The sequence below is a fragment of the Ranitomeya imitator genome, chromosome 3 (genome assembly GCF_032444005.1).
Source record: "Ranitomeya imitator isolate aRanImi1 chromosome 3, aRanImi1.pri, whole genome shotgun sequence".
Classification (NCBI taxonomy): domain Eukaryota; kingdom Metazoa; phylum Chordata; class Amphibia; order Anura; family Dendrobatidae; genus Ranitomeya; species Ranitomeya imitator.
In genome coordinates this window covers 59880463-59899505 of record NC_091284.1, presented here as the reverse complement: position 1 = coordinate 59899505, position 19043 = coordinate 59880463, and the positions used below count along the sequence as shown (strand labels likewise).

Here is a 19043-nt window from a genome sequence, read left to right as displayed (position 1 = left end):
TATTATTTCTAGAATATACAGTACAGACCAAAAGTTTGGACACACCTTCTTATTTAAAGATTTTTCTGTATATTAATGACTATGAAAATTGTACATTCACACTGAAGGCATCAAAACTATGAATTAACACATGTGGAATTATATACTTAACAAAAAAGTGTGAAACAACTAAAATTATGTCTTATATTCTAGGTTCTTCAAAGTAGTCACCTTTTGCTTTGATGACTGCTTTGCACAGTCTTGGCATTCTATTTGATGAGCTTCAAGAGGTAGTCACCGGGAATGGTCTTCCAACAATCTTGAAGGCGTTCCCAGAGATACTTAGCACTTGTTGGCCCTTTTGCCTTCACTCTGCGGTCCAGCTCACCTCAAACCATCTCAATTGGTTTCAGGTCTGGTGAATGTGGAGGCCAGATCATCTGGCGTAGCACCCCATCACTCTCCTTCTTGTTCAAATAGCCCTTACACAGCCTGGAATTGTGTGTTTGGGGTCATTGTGCTGTTGAAAAATAAATGATGGTCCAACTAAATGCAAACCGGATGGAATAGCATGCCACTGCAAGATGCTGTGGTAACCATGCTGGTTCAGTATGCCTTCAGTTTTGAATAAATCCCCAAGAGTGTCACCAGCAAAGCACCCCCACACCATCACACCTCCTCCTCCATGCTTCACGGTGAGAACCAGGCATGTAGAGTCCATCCGTTCACCTTTTCTGCATCGCACAAAGACACGGTGGTTGAAACCAAAGATCTTAAATTTGGACTCATCAGACCAAAGCACAGATTTCAAATGGTCTAATGTCCATTCCTTGTGTTCTTTAGCTCAAACAAGTCTCTTCTGCTTGTTGCCTGTCCTTAGCAGTGGTTTCCTAGCAGCTATTTGACCATGAAGGCCTGCTGCACAAAGTCTCCTTTTAACAGTTGTTGTAGAGATGTGTCTGCTGCTAGAGCTCAGTGTGGCATTGACCTGGTTTCTAATCTGAGCTGCTGTTATCCTGCGATTTCTGAGGCTGGTGACTCGGATAAACTTATCCTCAGAAGCAGAGGTGACGCTTGGTCTTCCTTTCCTGGGGCGGTCCTCTTGTGAGCCAGTTTCTTTGTAGCTCTTGATGGTTTTTGCCACTGCACTTGGGGACACTTTCAAAGTTTGCCCAATTTTTCAGACTGACTGACCTTCATTTCTTAAAGTAATGATGGCCACTCGTTTTTCTTTACTTAGCTGCTTTTTTCTTGCCATAATACAAATTCTAACAGTCTGTTCAGTAGGACTATCAGCTGTGTATCCACCAGACTTCTGCACAACACAACCCATTTATAAGGCAAGAGATCCCACTTATTAAACCTGACAGGGCACACCTGTGAATTGAAAACCATTCCCGGTGACTATCTCTTGAAGCTCATCAAGAAAATGCCAAGAGTGTGCAAAAGGTGGCTACTTTGAAGAACCTAGAATATAAGACATAATTTCAGTTGTTTCACACTTTTTTGTTATATAATTCCACATGTGTTAATTCATAGTTTTGATGCCTTCAGTGTGAATGTACAATTTTCATAGTCATGAAAATACAGAAAAATATTTAAATGAGAAGGTGTGTCCAAACTTTTGGTCTGTACTGTATTGCTTCTCATCTTACTTTTCTCTAGCCCTATGAATTTTTTGGCAAAATGTCAATTATTTTTTGCCTCCGTTAATTATGCATCAGTTGACAATACTTAAATCCTATTCTTTTCACCAAACATGACATTCATAAAATATTACCTGATTATGAGTGAGAGCAGAAAATGTCTGATTCGTTAAACTCTTCTCAAAGTGTTTTACAGTCTGTTTTGAGGATTACGGTAAATTAATTAGGAGGAAGCAGTCATAGCGGCTTTCTTGCATTTACCTGTAAATTGCAGAGTCATAATTTTTGTTCTTTCCCACCGGTTCTCAGAAGTTTTTTGGCACCATCACATTCTGCAGTCATTGTCATGAGTATGTACGATTATTAATTTTGTAATCGAAAAAGGTCATATACGTTATTATATAGAGGTCAACACTAATCTTCTAATATCCAACACTTTTAGGACACAGGCATATCCTGGTGTTATTTTTAATGCCAAACAGGAGAAGTTTAGAATAAAAGAGATGTACAGCTTTTCTGATTCCCCCCCCCCATGGTCCAATTCCGTCTTTCTTTTCAAAGTACAGAAAAAATATCATTATTACTTGCTTGCACATTCTTACAACTCATGTTTATGAGGATCTAGATAACTGAGAAATGGAGTCATGCTTGGCTGGTCCGCATCGGTATTTTTGGGTTTGTCAGCGGTCAGCAGTGACTTTCCTAGCAGGAGATTCATGTTGCCCAAAACACATGTAGCATAAAATACTGATAGGCTCCATCCTTACAAACAACTATGTTTTACTCTAAGGGTATGTTCACATTGAATCTTTTTCTGGTATTATTGGGGTGCAAAAGGCTGGAAATGCTAACAGATTGCTAGAAAAAACTTACCTATTAATTTGTATGCAAAAACTATGCTCTATTTATATGTTCCATCTTTTGAGCTTATTTTAAAGACTTCAGACTTTGAGACACCAAGCGTTTAAAAGAAGTGACCTGTCTTCATTAGTACTGTCTTCATTAGTTTTAGATTAAGAAGATACTCCATACCTTACAATATAAGTCAATGTGAAGGTTTAAAAACGCCTGGGAAACGTCCAGGTGGATTTTGTGCCAATTTTTAAGAGTTTCTGCTGTAAAAAAAAAAAACTCTGGCTTTTTCGTTACTGCTTTAAGGATTTCAAAAAACATTTGGAGAGCACCAGTAAAAAACACACTAACTATTCTGAAAATACTATTGTATAAAAATGTTGATGAATCAGTTTGGAAATGACCAAAGAAGTGAAAAATAGGTTCTTCAGGATTACAGAACTGCAGTGAAATGAAAAGATTCCTGGAGTGACTGCTTGAAAAATAGATGTTTTTGACTACTGGAAACATACCCTAAGATGGTGTTAGGGCTAGCGGAACGCACCAAATAATTAGATAGACAGAATAAGGTGCATTCACAGCCCAGGGTCCACCGTGCAGTGATGGAACCTGCTGCTGAGTAATGACGGACTATATGGCGGTACAAAATGGATTCACACGGGTTAACTTCACCCGGTATGAAGAAAGCAAACCCTGCTGCGTCACAGGGCTGCGGTACCACACAAAAGAGCGCAAGCAAGGAGTCACAGAACTCAATCCCAAGATTCTGGATTAGAGTTCAACTAGACCTCTTGTGCTTGACACTGCAACTGGAGTGTCAGAGAGAATATAATAATAATAATTATTTAGATGCACGAGAGTGCGTGCAGTGCCGCTCTGGCGGACACCACTAACCACCCAGGCTTTGGTAAGGAAAGCGCTGTGAAAGCACACGGCGCCGCACTGGCGGTCACAGCAATTAGATGCGGTTTTGTGTGTCACGTGCTGATAGCTAAGTCGAGCGCAGATAGCAATCATCCACCCTACGCGAGCAGACATACACAAGGGAAGGGATAATTAATGAACGACTTTCACATGTCAACATACACACTGTTACAAGTGTACACTAGCGCATGGCCGAGCTGCCATGCAAACCTTTTATAGCGGCAGTGCTACAAGACCTTCCAGATGGACCAATAGGGGCCGCAACAGGACCTGAGGACGTGAAAAGCAGGACTTAGTCCCAGAAAGACCTGCTCGCTGCTGAACATTGCTGGCTACAAGGACAGAGCCTGGAAGGGCAGTAGTGACCAGTCATCCAGTATCAGCCTGAGCAAGACGCTGGGACCGATGTCTCCGCTGAGCAGACTCCAATGCGGCTGGAGAAGAATGGGAGACCGCAGCGGAGATGGTTCGAGATTCCCCCTTTGCAGAGGTGTGAACTCAACACCTAACATGGCCCCCCTCCTCGGACCTCGCTACGCTCGAAAGCAGCAATGAGCTGTGGAGCTCAAATGTGCTCAGCTGGCTCCCAGGACCTGTCCTCTGGGCCATAACCCTTCCGATCCACAAAATAATTTTTTTTACCACGTACCACCTTACACCCAAGGTAGCGTTCACCTTGTAATCGTCCGTAGACGAACCCGATGTCCCGGCAGATGACTCGGAAAACCGGGACAAGTATACGGGCTTCAAGAGGGACACATGAAAGGTGTCGTGATACCTAGGCGTGGAGGAAGGGCCAGATGGTAGACCACAGGGTTAACCTGTTCGAGGACTTTGAAGGGACCCAAGTAGCAAGGTGCAAACTTAGTGGACTCAACTCGCAGTCTGATGTTACGGGTGGAGAGCCACACTAAGTCGCCAGGAGCAAAGGTCGGAGCGGGGCGCCGATGTGCATCGGCGGAGGACCTCATTCTCTCCTTGGAGGCCTGGATGGCATCCTGAGTGCGGTCCCAAATGTTCCGTGCCTCCACAGCCCAGTCTGCCACTCTGGAGTCGGCGGAAGACACGGGCATTGACACAGGAACCAGCAGATGCTGGCCGTAATTAAGAAGGAATGGGGTCTGACCAGTGGAGTCGGCTACGGCGTTGTTTAGCGCAAATTCTGCCCACGGTAGCAAGGATGCCCAGTCATCCTGCCTGGCTGAAACAAAATGTTGCAGATATGTGACCAGGATCTGGTTGGCCCTCTCTACCAAGCCATTCGTCTTGGGTTGATATGCTGAAGAGAGATTCAACTCAATGCTGAGTAGACAACAAAGCTCTCTCCAGAACTGAGATGCAAACTGGGGACTCCGGTCACTGTCAATTTTGTCCGGCATACCAGAGCCCATGCAGAAGGTAGTCGTGGAAGAGGCACCAAGTGCACCATTTTAGAAAAATGGTCGGTGATCACCCAAATAATGATGCAGCTGCGAGACTTGGGTAAGCCCACCACAAAATCCATCCCAACCATCTCCCAGGGCCTGTCTGCCACCGGCAGGGGGTAAAGCAACCCAGCTGGCTGTTGTTGAGGGGACTTGTTCTTGGTGCAAGAGACACATGCCCGAACATAGTCTCCGACGACACGAGCCATATGCGGACACCAGTATGTCATCGCCAGTAGCTCAGATGTCCTTTTTGACCCAAAATGTCCACCCACCCTTGAAGAGTGAGCCCAAGAGAGAACCTCCAGATGCAGACTGAATGGTACAAAAGTCTTGCCCGGAGGCACAGACTCTAGCGAAACCGGGGCCACAGTTCTCAGGCTCTCGGTGGGGACAATAAGCCGAGGCTCCTCTTTCTCCTCCACAGATGATACAACGGAGTGAGAGAGAGTGTTGGCACGAATGTTCTTCTACCCGGAAAGAAAATGGAGGGTGAAATGAAACCGGGAGGAGAACAAGGACCATCTGGCCTGGCGAGAATTTAACTGCTAGACTGTCTGCAAGTACACCAAATTCTTGTGGTATGTGAAGACTTGGAAGGGAAAACGAGCCCCCTCCAAGAGATGTCTCCACTCTGAGAAGGCCAACTTTATGGCTAGCAACTCCCTGTCCCCGATGGAATAATTCCTCTGCGCTGTTGAGAAAGTCTTGGAAAAGAAGAAGCAAGGATGCTTTCGACCTTGAGCATCCTTTTGGAAAAGAAATGCTCCGGCACCAACGGATGAGGCATCCACCTCCATTATAAATGGCTTATCTACATCGGGACAATTTAGGGTGGGAGCGCTAGTGAAGTGTGACTTAATGGAGTGAAAGGCCTTGGAGACCTCCTCAGACTACTATTTTGGATTTGCTCAAGGGAGCTACCAAAGTTGAGAAGTGTGGAATGTACTGGCGATATTAATTAATAAACCCCATAAAGTGCTGTACCGCTTTAAGAGAATGGGGTTCCTGTCAGTCCATCACAGCCTGTAGTTTGGCAGGATCCATAAGCCAATCCCTGGGCGGAGATGATATAGCCCAGGAAAGGTAAGGTCTCCTGCTCAAACACACATTTCTCCAACTTTGCGTAGAGGGAATTTGCCCGTTAGAGGTTGAAGACTCTGCAAACATCTCTCCGGTGGGAGTCAATATCTTGAGAGTAGATGAGAATATCATCCAGATAGACTACGACCGAGGTGGAGAGCATATCCCGGAAGATGTCATTCACAAAGTCTTGGAAAACGGCTGGGGCATTACAGAGTCCGAAGGGCATCACAAGATATTCATAGTGCCCATCCCTGGTGTTAAAAGCCGTCTTCCATTCGTCCCCCTCACGGATGCGAATCAGGATATAAGCACCCTGCAGATCTAAATTTTGTAAATACCCTTGCTCCCCAAAGCCTATCAAAGAGCTCAGGGGCAGAGGATACTTATTCCTAATGGTGATGGCATTAAGACCCCTGTAATCTATGCATGGACGTAGTTCCCTGTTCTTCTTCTGCACGAAGAAGAACCGAGCCCCTGCCGGTGACACTGACTTCCTACTTAAATCATAAAGTAGACCTCAGAAAAAGTATAAAACCACTATTTATTGCTTAAAATCAAGGCGATGAACCCAACCCATAGTGACCAATAAACACAAACAAACCAAAAAGAATACAAAAACGTGCTATAAAAACACCATTGAACTAATGGGGATGGCTATATCACCCTAGTCAGGTAAACTAGATGCTCCCCTGCCTGGCTGCGGAGGTAGACACCCTAGGGGGAACGTACTGGCGCCCCCGCTCCACGATGACTGTCCCTAGGGGCCCTAGTGTACCCTACACCACCTAATGACCACCTCTACCCAGCATCTAAAGGGTCCTCTAGTACTATACAGAGATCTGCTGTACTAGGGAAAGCCTATACCCCAAAACGAACAAGGAAGATAATAGACACCTATGGCGGTAGGTGAAATGCATATATCAGCACAACAGATGGTACTCCGGTACTGGGTGGACAATGACGGGTAGCTAAAAGAGATTGGATATATTGCTACCAGACCGAACTATCTAATTCACATCGACTGGAGCATCCTCATTAAGTACCCCTGATACACCACCAGTTACTATGTCATTCTCAAGACATTAATATATATATAGACTATCAGTACTCATCTGTCGGCATGTCCACACTACCGCCATCTATAATGAACGCCTCAACGCGTTTCGCCTGCCATGGCTCTTCAGGAGGCCAGATACAATGATAGGTAGTGTCACTTATGATGATGGATAGCTTGAGCGCCCAGTCTCACCTTAACTACTTATATAACTGCCGCCAGCCATGCTCACTCGCGGTGCCGTCTGACCACTTCCTGTGGCGTGCCCCCGGTTGAACTGCGCATGTCCACTCTGATCTGCGCACAGAGGACACAAGCTGCAGCCTACTGCGCAGGTATCCCCGTGTGTATCCTAGGCGGGAGGTCTAGACCCACTACTGCGCATGTCAATGTCAAATCGCATAGTGCCGCTGACCAACTGGATACACACAGCGGAAGCCCCGCCTATCGGATTAGTCCGGCAGCATCAGCCACACAAGGAGAGGTATATGTCCGAAGCAAGAGGTTTAGGAAGCAGTACTGCGCATGCCAGGATCACATCGCACAGCATATTACCTCCCAGATTTATAAGGCAGCATAAACCGCACCGGGACATAGCTTTTTTTTTTTTAAAAAATGCTAGAAGTATATATACTCCTCTACCCATATGCAATTATAGGTTTCATCACTATTTTAAGGTACGTGGCAAAAGACCCCACTTTGATTGTATAATAACCTCAGCTGTACTTAAAGATTAATAAAATAAAATACATCACGGGGCACAGCATCCCCAGGTGTGTAACAGCATAAACACCACACCCGCAATATGCCTCAGCCCCAGTTTGCCCACTTATAAAATACAGAGCATAGTCCTGATGTACACCTTGGGCATAGGGCATGATACACATCTTGCGGGTTGTCTATTTTTTGAATGAAAGATTACACAAAAATGTCACTCTTACTTTCATCACTATTTAGACATACGTAGTATCATTTCCACCATGACTGTATAAAGCCATCGGCTGTAGTTATATCTCGAGATTGATAAGTCACAGAGCACAGCATAATTGCAGGTGTATCAAAATAGGCCAACACCAAGTACGTAATATGTCAAAGCCACAGAGAACCCGCCCATTGAATCAACAACACCTGCTCCTGACGAAGCCACTCCTAGTGGCGATACGCGTGGGGCTTCAGCCCCCTGGACCTCTGTTTTCATTTGGTATCTGGTCATGCTCTACCGGCATTCTCTGCACTGGGATGGTAGTATAGCGCCCCCCTTTTTGTGGGCTCTATACAGGTAGTTCCGGTCCTATTAGGTTTTGGGACAGTTTTGGCAGTGTGTGTCTGTGCTTGTTGGGGTTATGCACACCTCAGGAGGTCCAGATAAGCTCTGACCTCTAGATTTACATGTGGGGGTATGTGTATGCATAATGTTCCTCCCACTATAGACACTGTGCACTTGCTCTTTACTTTTGCCTAATCTGTTCTTATCCGCTCGCAAGGGATACATGTGTTATCATCATTATTATTGGTATACTCTTACATCTATATATTGGTAACTTATTGTCAGGCCATTTCATACTGGCTAGCCTTGAATTTGTACCCGAATATGTACCTGTTTAGAACAGAACATTTGGTTCATATATTACATCTATTTCCATATTGAATATTTATGTATATCATAATACCTGACACTGTTTGACTTATACCTACTATTGTGTGCTGCGAGCTGGACCAGGAGTAAATATATATATAATTCCTGCCATTATTCCCATTTTTCATGCATACGCTTTGAATTATGTTACCATCTGTATATATGTGCATGTAGAGCAGCTGTGTCTGCCACTGACCTTGTCATCTGTAAGTGCATATTGTTATACATGTCCAGGGGGGGGTTCCTTATAGGAATCCTTGATGACCTATTCTCTGTTTTAAATGTTTTTAATTGTAGTGGTTTGTTTTGTGTGTTGGTCGATACAATAAAATATTCAAGTTTATTTTTATATATCTTTATTATTGTTTGATGGTTCCCCTTTATGTATAGCATGACATCTTTTTCTCGGCCTTTGTAATGTGTACTACAGGTCATGCTTTGGGTTGAACCTCTTTCCTCCGATATTAGGTTGGATGGTGCCCTCCATTTTCTTGTTTATATATTATTGAATCCAGAGTCTAGTACTCAAGAATATATTGGGCACTAAGCATGATACACATATTTCAAATTGTCTACTTTCCAGGATGAAAGGTTACACACAAAGGGCCAACAAAAAACAGGGCACCTAGAGAGGATATATAAATATACTACGGCAATAGCGGATAGTAGACGGTGAGACGCAGATAAAGTAAGGATAAAACCCTAAGCATGCAAATGCATATTAGATATGTCATGGAAATCCATGTGAATCCTCAAACATGGGGACCCCATCGAAAACAATGGTTAAGCCATAGAGTTCATCAAGCCGAACCTACAGGCAGTATAGGATTACACACCCCAAAAGTATAACATTATAGGTGAATAATTACAGAAAACATGTATATGATATTTGTTCGTTAATTCCCTTTGGTTCAAGGGACTCCATCCTAAAGATCCATTCACATTCACGTCTCAGAATCAATCTATCCAGATTTCCTCCTCTCGGGTTCACTTTCACCACCTCTATGATAGTGAATCTCACCCCTGTTGGATCTTCACTATGGTGAGTGTGCATATGTTTCGCCAGTGGGGTGTCCCTCTTATGGCGAATATCGCCCATATGTTCCCCCACTCTTCTCCTGAACTCCCTCTTGGTTTTCCCAACATAATCCTTTGGGCAGGAGCAGGACGCCACATACACCACACCATTGGTTTTACAGTTTGAAAAATCGCGTTGGTAAAAAGTTCTACCTGTAGTGGAGCTCTGAACCTGTTTACACGGTCTCATCCACTGACACAGACTGCAATCTCCGCACCTGAAGAAGCCACAGGGCCTCCTATCCAGCCAGGTCCCAACGGATTTTGGTCGCTGGTACTGGCTATGTACCAGCAGATCTTTAATGGAGCGGCCCTTTCTGAACGTTATATTAGGGCATTCACCCACCACATCAGTCAAATCTGGATCTAGTTTCAGGATATCCCAGTGCCTAGCAAAGGCCCTTCTGACCTCATGATGCTGTGTGTCAAATGTGCCAATGACCCTTACAGTGTCCTTGACCTCCGTTCTCCTATGTTTCTGCAATAACCCTTGTCTGTCGGTCCTCCTTGCAAGGTCATAGGCCCTGCTCACGACAGGTCTCAGGTACCCCTTCTCTCTAAACCTGTCGAACATATCACCAGATTGGCTCCTAAATGTATCCTCCCTGGAACAATTCCTCCTAAGTCTGAGGAATTGCCCCTTAGGTATCCCCCTCTTAAGGGAGACCGGATGGTGGCTGTCCCAGTGTAGCAGACTGTTGGTGCTTGTTGGCTTTCGATAGATGCTCGTACCTACTTGCCCACACTCATCTTTCACAATTTTCAGGTCCAGAAATGCCAACTCTATCTCACTAATCTCCGATGTAAATTTCAGGCCCACCTTATTGATGTTCAAACATCCCATAAACATTCTGACTTCCTAATGAATCCTCTTGCCAGATTTTCCTGGATGTACTGTGACATTGCCTCCATCTCCGGCAGAGATAATGGATAAACTCGACCCCGGGGAGGCTCGGCATTAGGCAAGAGGTCAATAGGACAGTCATAGGGGCGGTGAGGCGGAAGGGTCTCTGCAGCTCTTTTGGAGAACACGTTCGCATAGAGCCAATATTGCTCGGGGAGAGAGGATAGATCTGCGGGTACTTCAGTAGTAGGTACTTGAACACATTCCCTCTGACATCTACCCCCACAAGACTCAACCCATCCCAATATTCTGCCTGTGGACCACTCAATATGAGGAGAGTGGTACCGTAGCCAAGGTATTAATTATTATTATTATTATAATAATAATTATTATTATTATCCCTAAGAGGATCTCATCAATTCCCTCAGAAATGATGAGCAGAGATAGAATTTCCTGATGAGATGGCGACATGGACAGAGAAAAAGGGATGTGAAAACACAAAAAAGCACAGTAAAACCAAAAACACACTGTTGCAAAAAAATCACAGTGGACAGCAAGTGCTAGTAAAAAGATGGAAAAAACAGGGTATTTGGTTGATACGTTTTTTGCAAAAAATGTATATTAAGCCGCTCTACCAAACGTCAAGGTATACCCATATCAGAGCAGTCCTAACTAATGTATGTAATCCCTATCTGATGTATTTAAAACCTGGTCATATGTACAATACTTGTATGAGCAGGATTCAGAAAAGGAATGTCCATGTGGACACGCTGGACAGAACGGCTCCTGTGCGCACAGATCAAAAAAAGAGGGGTGGAGGCCTCCCCAGTCTTGTGGACACAAGAAAACAATTATATAAAACCAGAACACATGAGCTGCGCGCACAGTGAACAAGCCCATAGAGACATGTTCACACCACCAAGAGACTTGAAAACACAAAAAAGCACAGTAAAACCAAAAACACACTGTTGCAAAAAAATCACAGTGGACAGCAAGTGCTAGTAAAAAGATGGAAAAAACAGGGTATTTGGTTGATACGTTTTTTGCAAAAAATGTATATTAAGCCGCTCTACCAAACGTCAAGGTATACCCATATCAGAGCAGTCCTAACTAATGTATGTAATCCCTATCTGATGTATTTAAAACCTGGTCATATGTACAATACTTGTATGAGCAGGATTCAGAAAAAGAATGTCCATGTGGACACGCTGGACAGAACGGCTCCTGTGCGCACAGATCAAAAAAAGAGGGGTGGAGGCCTCCCCAGTCTTGTGGACACAAGAAAACAATTATATAAAACCAGAACACATGAGCTGCGCGCACAGTGAACAAGCCCATAGAGACATGTTCACACCACCAAGAGACTTGAAAACACAAAAAAGCACAGTAAAACCAAAAACACACTGTTGCAAAAAAATCACAGTGGACAGCAAGTGCTAGTAAAAAGATGGAAAAAACAGGGTATTTGGTTGAAAAAGGGATGGTCTGGTGTTATCTGTGAGGGCAGTGTCGACCCATTCACCACTCGTACGGTTACTGGTTGAGCTAACATTACCAGGGGAATTGCGTGACGTTGAGCGAAGGCAGAAGACATAAAATTGCCCTCCACCCCAGAATCCACGCAGAGCTCTACCGAGTGGGTAAATGAGCCTATAGTAATTGTTCCCTTAAAGGACAATTTGGAGGCAAACGTCGCCGTGTCTAGTGTACCTCCACCTACTACCACTAGACGCTGACATTTCCTCGACCGCTGGGGACATCTGGTGGCAAGATGTCCTAACTTCTGGCAAACATGACAAACCTGTAGTGCAAGAGCGGTCCAGGACTTAGATCCCGCTCGTGACACTAACATGGCCTCATGTGACTCAGGGGCCTTGACTGGAGATTCCATAGGTTTGGCAAAGGTTTGTTTGTTTTGTTGCCCCATTTTGTCAGTGTAACACAGCAGACAGGCTGCTCCTATTGCTGCAAGTTGTCGTATAGTTTGATAGAATCATGACCTGTGTGAAATTGAACTACCGGCATCTAACTAGTTTGTGCTAATAGTGTTGTGCAGGCAGGAGTCCACATTTCCTTGTCCAAATAGTTTGGGCTCATACTGTGTTGCATTCAGGACTCAGGAGGCCCCATTTCCTAATCAAAATCATTTAGGCTAAAATTAGGTTGCAGGCTTCAGTCCACATTTCCTAATTAAAATAGTTAGTGCTAATATTAGGGTGCGGGCACCAGGCCCCATTTCCTAATCAGATTAATTTGGGCTAATATTGGGGTTAGGCAGGAGTCTGCATTTCCTAATCAAAATCGTTTGGGCAAATATTGTTCTGCAGGCATCAGACCCAATATCCATATCAAAATAGTTGGGGTTAATATTGTTGTGCAACCATCAAGTGGCCTGACCTCCTTTTCTTCCACCTTAATATCAAACAGAGTACAATGCTCACAGGTGGCACCCCAATCACCCTTGTTTCCCCCTACGTCATATCTCTCCAACAGGCCGACTGACTGTGCTGAACCACAGATAGGCAAGTCTGCAGATCTGTTCACACATTCTATTCCATGGGCAACAGAGGTCTGCCCCAAAGATTCACAGAATCCAGAGGATGAAACCATCAGCACCGATGGCCAAATTTTTTTCCTGTTGGATCCGGGGTCGAACGAAGTTTGGTCCGAGCAGGATACAGACCCTCATCACCAGATGTTGACCGTCAGGGGTGAAGGTGATCCTGATGTGACTTGGATACCTGAGGCGCATGCAGACAATACTGTGCTGTCAGGGCAGGAAGAGGATGAGGGTGACTCTCAGGGCAAGGAGTGGGAGAATAGAGATGACAATGTGGCTGTAGATCCCACTTGGTGTGAAGCCAAAGGCATGTAGCTGAGTGGCTCAGCAGAGGAGGTGGAGGACAACGAAGATAAGAAGATTACGTTGTGTTTTCCTGCACAGACACAAAGTGATGTAACCACAACAAGCACTACTTCCTCAGCCACAACTGTGGCTGTGGCCAGCGACGGTTGTGAGTCTGCAGTTTACAGGGGCGGCAAGAGTTGCCTTGCCTGGGCATTTTTTTAGACTGATCTGACAACTTTGCAAATACCGAATCAGTAAAGGCAAAAATTGCAATAATTTAACTACTACATGCATGAACGAGCACATACGTTATCAGCATGCTTTAGTCTGGGAAACTCATTGTGCAAAAATGTGGACTAGCAAGCCTTGCCAACCAGCGGCAATGTCATCAACCAAATCTGCTGCTTTTTCTTCTTGCATCACCGTGGCAAGTGCTCTCACAAGGGGCTGCTCCACAAGTCTTGGAATCCCCAAAGCTTGTGGGACAAACTTCTGTATCTAACACTTCCTCCACTGCTTCTGCCTTCCCCACCTCCTCTAGAGCCTCCACCTGAGCCCTCAACCTCTCCTTTATTAAGACACGCATTCTAGCAGTGTAGACAGAATCCCCCCACCTATGTATTGCACAGGCAGAGATCACCGCAATCCGGCATGTTTAAATCAATATGCTTTGGAGATCGCAGTCACACAGCTCAAGAATTGTGGACAGCTATCCAGGCAGAGTTTGAGCAATGGCTGTCTCCACTGAACCTGGAGCTAGAGAAGGTCGTGTGCAATAATGGTGCAAACCTGATGATGGGCGCGAACAGTCAGGAGATGAAGAGGATAATAATCCCCTCTCTGTTGTCCTTGTTTGGCTTGGACAGAGGAAACAAGCTTGAGTGTTACCAAACCACGAAAATAAAATGGACTTGGACCTCATGTAAGTGCTGATACATGAGCTCCTTCTTACTGCACTATCTGTGACATGATGCCTGTATTGTTAGAATTAGAAATAAGTGCTGATTACTGAGTTGCCACTCTGTTACATCCAAGGCACAAGAGTAAATTTTGCCAGATGCTTCCTCCCTAGAAAGGGATGCGCACATGCTGGAGTTTCGACACATACTTGTAGACAATCTCAAGAGTGGTTTTCCCGAAGACAACAGTGAGGCACACTGTGTGCATCACAGTTATAGACTTCCAACTTTGAGTTGTCAACGCAAAAACATACACTGCTGCTGCTAAAGTGACATAAGCAATTTATGTGAGTCGTTTCACACATTTTTTAGACCAGTCCATGCACCAGCAGAGCAGAGTACAAGTCAGACATGTTGTGAACAACTGGAGAGGATGGTGCAGGAGTATCTAGAGCTCAATATCAATGTCATCAGGGGGAATTTGGAGCCTTTTGCATTTTGATCTTCAAAAATGGAAAAATGGCCTGAGCTCGCCTGTCATGACTTAGGGGTTTTGTCATGCCCGGCAGCCAGCGTTCTCTCAGAATGTGTCTTCAGCACTGCTGATGGTGTCCTGATGATAAGCGCATCCAGCTATCCTCTGAAAGTGTAGACTGCCTAACTTTCAAGTTGAACAAAGTCATGGATCTCCAATGACTTTTGCACCCCAGTCGCAGACTAGGCAGGCTAGGCTATGGTCTTGTTTTTAGTGTGATGCATTGATTTCGCGTTATTGCAGTCTGTGACACCTTTGTTGTGGCTTCTTTGCCTTCTGTTTCTACTGCTGCTGATGATACAAACAATTTTCTGAAATGTGGAGACTCAACGTTGGGTTTCCATCTGGTGGGTTGCCTGTAGTGGAAGGACTTTCAGAGCACAATTTTGCTATTTCTACTCGGGGGGAATTGATGCCACTTTAGCGGTATGTGACAATAATTTTTGGAAAATGTTTAGACTCCAAGATGGATCTCCATCTGGTGGGTTCCCTGTAGTGTAAGGGGTGTCAGAGGCCTATTATACTATTTGTACTCTAGAGAAATTGATGCCACTTTAGTGGTGTGTGGCAATAATTTTTTGAAATGTTTGCACTCCAAGTTGGGTCTCCTTCATGTATGTTGCCTATAGCACTAGGGCTCCCAGACTGGCAGGCCTACACTTACTTAAAGTCAACTACATGTGTTAGTGTTACTATCCTTAGAAAAATGTAACATTAATGGTCTACGAAACTGATATTTGTGCCACCTGAGTCGGGCTGAGCAAAAAAATCAGTTAGAGATGTTGCATGAGCTTTAAGGGCTCCCAGGAAAGCAGGCTACCACCGGTCTCTCACCCACCTCCTCTTAATTGAAACTTCAAATCAAAGCTTTAAATGCTAGCCCAGACCCTGATACCTTATGCAAGGCCCATGGCTAACTGCTGCTGTGCCATTATCAAATATCTACTATGGGTCAATTTATGCCAGTTTTCCTGGTGTCTGCCCTTAATTGTTGGAAATGTTTCGACTCCTAGTTGGGTCTCCTTCATGTGTGTTGCCTGAATTGGCAGGGCTCTCAGAGCACCAGGCTTACACCTATCACTCATCCACCTGTTACTGACCTGAAACTGATGTTTCAGCTAAAAATGCTGGTCTAAACCTTGAGCCATTCATCCATGCCGCACAATTATACTATTTGTACTCTAGATCAATTGATGCCACTTTTCCTCGTGTCTGCTCCTAATTTGAGCTGTTTGGGAAGCTTTGGGCCCCCTTAAAGGGACTCTGTCACCTGAATTTGGAGGGAACAATCTTCAGCCATAGGGGCGGGGTTTTAGGGTGTTTGATTCACCCTTTCCTTACCCGCTGGCTGCATGCTGGCTGCAATATTGGATTAAGTGCATGGAGGGGGTGTGAACAGATGACACGATTTTGAAGAAAATTTGGTGTAGGCAAAACTGGGATAGTTAAATAAATGTGGCGGGGTGACAGGCCAATCTAAAGAAATTTTTTTAGGCCATGCTTAAAAGAGTAGGTATTGGGAATTAGTTGAATTTTCCTGGGTAGTGCATTCCAAGAATTGGTGCAGCATGTGAGAAGTCTTGGAGATGGGAATGGGATGCTTAAAACTTTAGTTTTAAGTCATTATCAAAGCGGAGGGAAAGGGTAGGATACGGTGGTAGACTGAGCTGAGGGAGGAGATGTAGGGTGGTGCTGAACCAAGGAACGCTTTATTGGTGTTCACACATAGCGTTTTTTCACTTTCTGATGCTCTCAATAGTGAAAAAAGTAGAAAGAGTTGACGTGCAGCGTCTTTAACCCCTTCACCCCTGAGCCTGTTTTCATCTTCATGACCAGTGCATGTCACAAAACTAGAGGAGCACGAGAGAAGTCTTTGAGGCAGAAGTTGGAGGTTCGGATTATTGAAGCTGTTAGTCTTAGATCAGCTGCAAAACATAGAGCACGGAATCGCACTTGCAGTTTTTATGACGTTTTTAATTTTTTTAGCAAAACAAATGTGTACCCTCCTGTGTTAAGTTTGAAAAACTGTGTCAAAAACTCCCACAAAAACAGCATGTGTGATTCCACCTTCTTGGGTGTTTCGCCACCTGCAGCTGTTCTTCCATATTCGATGTGTTAAAAGTAAATGCTTGTCAAAGTCGACAAAGCATTCGACAGCTTTATGTGAATAGGATTTATTAATCAGAAGTCGGATGTGTGAATTTACCTTTTTAGTTTCTTCATTAATAGCTTTGAACGTTGATCACTTTAGGAATGGTAAAGTGATTGCCAATCGTAACCTAAATTATTGATTTTATACCATAAAGCAGCAATTTTTTACAGTCAATGTTCCAGCCACCTGGTGAATTGACTATTTAATTTCATGCAGAATAACGTCTCCGATATGTTTTTTTTTTATTCCGCATTTTACATTGCTGCTTTAGATGAGACATTATCACCAGCACAGCAGGTAAGGGGGATGGATACTCTATGGCTGTACAGTTCTTATGGCTGCTAGCAAATCTGAGACATGATACCTGCTCTGCTCAAGCATCTCTACGAGGAGGGGAGTGTTGGGTGGGGGGGTCATGTATCAAATGCACAGAAAAATGCTGATTTTGTATTCCTTTAGGGAACACCCTACACACACTTCTGCTGTGTGACCTCGGGTCACAAGTAATGCCTGCAAGCTAATTGATTAAGAAAGGCTTGTCTAGCTGGGGCCTCTCTGAGAGTCCTCCCTTTACATTCCAAAGTTTTGTGAAGGAGGTTAGCCTTGCCTAGCAAGAAGGAGGAAGTTTTCAAGGAGTCTGCACGGCTTTTCCAGTTCTCTTCCTTTCCACTTTCTGCAAACTTCCTAACCCATAGACGTAGAAGCATCTGCTTTCTCATTCGTCCATGGGGGGAGTAAAAAAAATGGAATTCGGGCCATCCTTTAATTTTGTTATTTGGTCTGCTTTGAAAAATGATCACGTTATACAGAGCGGAGCTCCAGCAAATGTGCACATCTGCCTGATTTTGATAGTGGGACTGAGATTGAGTGACAGGAAAATTAGCCGGCGCTGAGAGAGCGAGAGAGCAAGGGAGCGAGGCCTATGTGGAGTCAGCAAGCTGCACAATGCAAGACGACTGCAGACAAAACGTGAAATGGACCAGGGAGCAAAAATGCATCAAGGAGACCTCTGCTATCACATGGTGAGTGCAGCTTTTCTGCCAGAGCTTGTGGTATTGCTGCGGAAGTAGACATTTAGGCTACATTCCCACGATGAGCTTTTGATGTTGATGATTTTCTGCAAATTAGGTTACTTGCATTTAAAAAAAACAAAACGTAGCGTGAAAAACTCATAGTGGGACGTAGCCTCACAGAAAAATGTGCATGCAAACGTAGAAGAGATGACTTTCTTTTTTTAACTCTTTGGGGCTGCAAGAAATGTGCGATGGAAATTCACAATGACATTGACAACACAGGGCTACACGACATCTGAAATATTTTTCGGTCTCGATTTGCAAAAAAAAAAAAATAGTGATGGAGTTTTCAAATTCTATGCTCAGTACAAGTCGTCCCTGGGAAAAAAAAAGAAAAAAGAAATCCAAGTTTAATGAAATCTGATGTTGCAGACACTTTATCACTGCCTTCTCTGCTGCTTTATCTAAGAAATTTAGGCTGTGGTCAATATGAAAAGGGCTTTGTGTGAGAATTCTTGGCAGTGTGAGAGGTCAGGGCCTGTGTGATCCAACTGCTTGCCAGAAAGATCCCCGAAGCAGCATTTCTTTTTTTTTATAGAAACTGAAATCACCTTATAAAACGAGTTTGTAGCTTTCGAATGTGCACTCTATGGAAAAAGAGTAAAAACTCAATTTACTGCTAAACTGCTTCTTTTAACCCTGGAGTTTTCCTCCTTGGCACTTATAGCTTTCTTTGTTCTAACTTGTGATCAAATACATATTTAATGGCCGCTTTGTGGTTTTCTTTACTTTTGACCCGGTAGACGTTATCAATAGGAAGCATATTGCTCATGTTTGCTGTCGCAGTAGCGGAAATACAATCTGTATCCTGACAAGTCTGGGGGAACTTGAGCGGTTTGCGTCCAGAAATGACAAATATTTGCATTGAAAAAAAAATGTTTTAAAAAATGTAATTAGTAATATAACATTGAAATTAATATTACATCATGTCAGTGTGGAGGGAATGTTTTCAGGCAGGTGGAAATTGGCATCAATTTTAGGAAAATCTCTTAACTTTTGACAAAAATAATAATG

General features: G+C 44.1%; 1 long non-coding RNA gene across 2 annotated transcripts in view; it reads left to right on the top strand.

Annotated features, from left to right (window-relative positions):
- The window catches only part of LOC138672685 (uncharacterized), a 758018-nt gene that overhangs the window by 112814 nt on the left and 626161 nt on the right, over window positions 1–19043 (top strand). The window contains exon 1 of one of the 2 annotated variants that reach the window (XR_011319765.1): window positions 17546–17978. The exons of the other annotated variant lie outside the window; for it this stretch is intronic. This is a non-coding gene — a long non-coding RNA (uncharacterized lncRNA). Of the gene's footprint in view, window positions 1–17545; window positions 17979–19043 lie in introns of those variants that run through there. 2 annotated transcript variants of the gene reach the window in all.